Below are 5379 nucleotides of genomic sequence, written 5' to 3'. Positions count from 1 at the left end.
GTTTCTACTTTGCTTATGAGTTTGAGACATGAATAATAAGCCTATGAAAAGAAGGTCTAATTTAAAGTGACACATGGACATTCTCAAGGTTTCTCTTAATAACTTTAGAATTGATTGTATGACATGGGATTGTATAACATAGAAAATTGTATGACACTGGCACAGGACCACCTAGCATGCCGTGGCCTCATCAGAGAAGCAAAGCAGAATTAAATTAGCTCAGAAGAAATGGGAAGTGCACAAAGTTAGAGAATACAACCCAAATGTTCACAGGGACTCTGCCTGTGGCAGAACATTCTGAGCTCACATAGATCTGATCAATCACAATTCCATGACACACTTAACTTGACACTAATCTAGTGATGTCATCTTGGTCCTCTTTGAAAATGAAGGGCAACAATCAATCAATCAACTATCAGAATGCCCTCACAGATGGAAAATAATTTAATATTCATGATCTGCAGATCCCAAACCACTGAAAATAATTCTATTATCCTCAAATAACTCAAGAAACACTTTGTCTCAACTTCTCCTTCACACTTATCTCATAATCAATTTTATTGTTTGTTTTTTCCCTTTCTCTTTGCCTTAAAAAAAAAGAGCTGCCATATCTATCTTAGCTGCCCTATTATCTTGCAGATAATAATAATAATAATAATAATTGATTCTCAAATTAAAATGTGTTTTTAAAATCGGCTATTATACAGGAGCTAGATAAATTAGAATAATTGTATAGTTTCTTTTCACAGCATTATATATTTTTTCAGATTCTTCATTTTTTCATAATGTATTATGTTTCATACATTTGTAAGACACAATTTTCACTAGACAAATGCCATTGTTGTGATAAAAAAGGTTTACTTAACTTTGTCAATTACTTTTCGAAACTGCAAGTTTATGTACTTACAGTGGGGAAACCTTACTAGAAAATTGATAGAGAGGGATCTCTCTCAATTTTTATAAAAAAATTGATCATTTTAGGCCATCAATACAGTAAATTCTTATAATAAGGCTTCACTACAGTCATCTACTACTATTCTGTCTGAAAAAATGCATGAATAGTTCTGGGAGGAAAAAAAAATACCACCAACAATAACAGAAAAGCTATAAATTGAGTGTATGCTGTAATTCATAAGGGTCATGGTTGACAAGGTGGAAGATAGACACAGTGTATTTGAAATTGGAAAAAGAAAATATGACAAAAGAGTACTCAATACCTTCACCAAATAAAACATCACTATTGGGATGAAATTTCAGTTGTAAGAAAATAAAATAAATTCATTTCCTTTTTTGTCTTAGATGAAGAAATCATTCGTGCATATAGTCACAAATATTAAGCATCCACAATGTCCAATAAGTAGGTGCCAGAGCTACCAATATTAATAGCTTTTAATCAATTTCAATTTATTAGAGGGAGAACAAACTTTGAGTAAAGGGTTTTACACACACACACACACACACAAACACACACACTTCACTCTTTACTTTGTACCTGCTCTCCTATCTGGTAACAACTCAATGGAAGATGCAGTCATATCAGATATGATTTAGCTGTTCTGCTTCTCTTATTTTCTGTGCCCTTTAGTGTGTTATCTCTCCTTTTACATGGTGAAGTCCTTAAGGACATAGACTGTCTTTAATAATTATATATCTAGTGCTTAGAACAATGCCTGACATAGAATACACATTTATGAATTGGATACACTTCTGATAACAGGTAGAATATCATAAATGCATAGAAGAGGTCAAATAATTTGGGATGAAATAGAAATCTTTTATGACTGGGGATTTATGACTGAAGTGAAAAAATTCCAAAGTCTAAAAGATGGATTGAATCCATTTAAGGACATTTTTGGGACTACAATTAAAAGCTGATATCTCATGTGAGGTACAAAAATTGGCCATACCTTTTTTGGCCAAATCCTGAAATAACTGGGTATTTTGGTTAAGGTTGCACATAGAATTTGCTCAGAGAAAGATAGTCTCGCATCGTAAGGCCATTTTTGCTTTTTAATATAGTAATACATGAATACGAATAAATATAAGAAGATTTATTAAACACTTAATATGTTCCAAAAACTACTAATTGATAAATATAAAAATGCAAAAGCTTATATTCTAACAGGAAGAAACAAGACAACAGAGGAATAATGACTAAGGTGGAATATTGTGATTTAAAAGTCTATGATATATTGAGTAAAGCCATAACAAAAATGAATCATCCCTTTTTAGTAATAATGGAAGTATAAAATGGTCATGGTTTTACAACTAGAAAACTAGAAAAGATAGAATTAGAGAATACATATGTGATGGCAGGAAAAAGACAAAAAGATGGTTATAGAATGAAATGAAGCAGGGCTATATCTTCTTTTGATGTGGTCTACTATGTAAGTCAATTTACTAGACAGGACAGTAGTAAGTTGTGCTCATTATTTATAAAGACTAATCTTATTCTTAAAGAACCAGTGATAAATAAAGCCATTTATTCATTATGAAGAGATGGAGGAGAAGAGGTGTAAATATTGCATATGTTGTTAATAGACAGATGGTACAGTGGATAGAACATTGGACCTAAAGTCAGTATAGTTCAAATCCTTCCTCAGACACTTAAGAGCTGTGTGACTCCTGGACAACTTTTTTTAACCTTTGTCTTCCTCAGTTTTATTATCTTCAAAATGGACATAATAATACTGTTGTGAAGATTAAATGATATATTTGTAAAGCACTCTTCAAATTTTAAAATTCTACACAAATGCTGGCTATTTTTATATTGGTTTTTAATATAATATTTTCTATGTCACAAAAGAGAATTCAACAAGGCAGGTTGGGGAAGCAGAATGGATAAAGTAAACTATGACTTAGAGCCACAATGTATCATTAAAGATTTTTGTTTGTTTTGTAACAAAGAAAAAGAGTCTGTTTCTTGATTGCACACATTAGTAAACAAAATTGTTAACTTATCTTATGTCATTGAAGTGACATATTCTCTAAATGTGGCATCCAAACTTTCTTCTGAAAAAAAATTGTGCTTTGGGACATTAATGACTCCAGTGAAGGCAAGATGTCATTCTGACATTGAATACACACAATAATTAGACCTGGAAAAAAGTAAAATAGAGCCTCTTTAAACTTGTCAGTTTATCTTTTCCTTAGTGACACACATATACTGTCAAGTATTTATTATCTGTACTAATAGAGGAGAACAGGGAGACTGCTAAGCTCCTAAAGTACATATTACTTTGTACTTTATGAGGCATTACAAAATATTTTGGTGAAAGATTTATTACCTTGATTGTGTTTTGTTAATGTTGATGCTTCAGTGATATCAGGGTGACATAGTCTGATAGCAGGCAAATATGGAGACATTCTTTGGGTAATTAATGAATATGAGTATAAGGCAAGAATGCCTAGTTGTTCTCTCCCTGTCTCTCCACTGTGCTATCCTTTGGGACAAAAGTTTGACTTTCTGATGGTTGACAATTTTATTTGCTTTTTCCAAAGAAAAATGTATATTACCAAGCAAAGTAGTAAATTATCAATATGGAATGTCCTTCAGGAGATCAGGAGCTCCAAATCCTGGTAATATCTAATTGGCTAATTTTTAGATATAGAAGGTCTTTCTTCCCCTTAAAAATAGATTCATGACACATTAAGGCACTGAGACATCATCATAATTTTCCTTCTCTTATTTAAAAAATTTACCCAACTGACACTTTCTAAAAAAGACTAAACCATTGTTTATTTAATTCATGGAAATTTTAAGGGGACTTTGCAGTTTCATAGGAGTACAAGACACTTAACTAATGGGAAGGGCTTAAGGCAGTTGTGAGAAAAGAGTTCATCTTTTTGCTTTTACCTAAGACAGAATGTCCTACAGTAAATACTTCAAAAAGAAAAGCTAACACAGAGACTGAAGTAGTTTCTATTTTTCCTTGAAAACCAATGCCCAAATTGTACTTATTCAGCAAATCATGAATTAGATTAAAGGTAAAATGAATTCCTAGTTGTCTTCTGGATGAAGGATAGGAATGTGTAAGTGAAGGAATCTGTTAAGAGAGACTGAACATCATTTATTTTTTTTCAGTGTGTTAGATATAAGATAAACAATGAATGTTAGACTCAAAAGAGTAACAGAGTAGCTGATATAAAGAGAATGAAAAAATGAAATCTTTAAATTTAGAGGGCTGCAGATAGTGGGGGAACTCTGGGTGAGGCATAAGACCCTTTAGCTCAGAGGGAACCTGATGACAATGTCTGGTTCAACTTCCCATCTCCTTTAAGGACTCCTGGCCTTCCTGAGAAGTCAGGGGGCAGTGACCACCTGTGTTGAGGTTGAAGCAGAATGATACCAAGTGGAAAACTGCATACAATAGCAAGTTGTTTATGTGATCTCACATGCTCTGTATATACTTAATTCATGTGCAGTGTTGCTTTGGTTATATAAAGGTGACAGAATTTGGAATAAACAAACTCCATATTTTAACCATCTTTGGGAGTCTCCTGTTACCGATGTGAGGGCTCTATAAAGTGGGACACAACACAATTTGGCCTAGGGGTCCTAGATATGTGGGGCCTTGCAAAGTACGCAACAAATCAGCTCCACTGAAGCTATCAGCCTAATTTGGTGGAGGAGTCCTGTGACTTTAGGAATAAGGTAAGTTTAGAAAGAGGCAATTAGGAAGAATTGGTTAAGGGCTAAACTAGTCACTTTTGTTTTCAGCAGAAATGGGGCAAATACTGACAACAGAGCCTCCCCCCAAGAGAAGTATGAAGCATGCTTAGTTAGGTTAATAGAGAAAGAAGGTTTGTTGGTAACTCAGAAGCAGATCACTGATTCTCAGATGTATCTCCATGCCTTTGTAAAAAGGAGAGTTTGAAGCCAGAGACATGGAAGTGGGAGAATAGCTAACTGAATATAATGGAATAAAATTGGTTTTAAGGAATCCTACAAGTTTTAAAACAAGGAAAGATTTTAACTTGGGAAGCAAAACAAGAAAGGATCAGAAGGAAAACAAGCAGAGAGTTGGTGTGTGTAGCCCTGAAGGATACAGCATGTGGAGCAGAGCTAAGGAAGTCCTTTTTTTTTTTTTTAAAGTATTTTACTGTTTTATTTTGCTTGTTACTACACTAGGAGACTTGCAGGGCATGGCCAATGGGCAAGAGGAGAGTTAAGTATCTTAAGTACAATCGCCTGTTGGGCAGAAAAGGAATTAAGTACCTGAAGTACCTACCTGATGAGCTTGCTTTTCACCTTCAAAGCTCATTTTCAATTCTGCCAATACCTGAACAAGCTCCATTAGAGTATTTCTTATCTCCTGACACTCTTCCCTCCACTCTGTCTTCCTGGGTGTGGGGAGGAGGAAGAGAAGTGGGAGAGCA

The sequence above is a fragment of the Antechinus flavipes genome, chromosome 1 (genome assembly GCF_016432865.1).
Source record: "Antechinus flavipes isolate AdamAnt ecotype Samford, QLD, Australia chromosome 1, AdamAnt_v2, whole genome shotgun sequence".
Classification (NCBI taxonomy): domain Eukaryota; kingdom Metazoa; phylum Chordata; class Mammalia; order Dasyuromorphia; family Dasyuridae; genus Antechinus; species Antechinus flavipes.
This window is presented reverse-complemented; position numbering follows the sequence as displayed.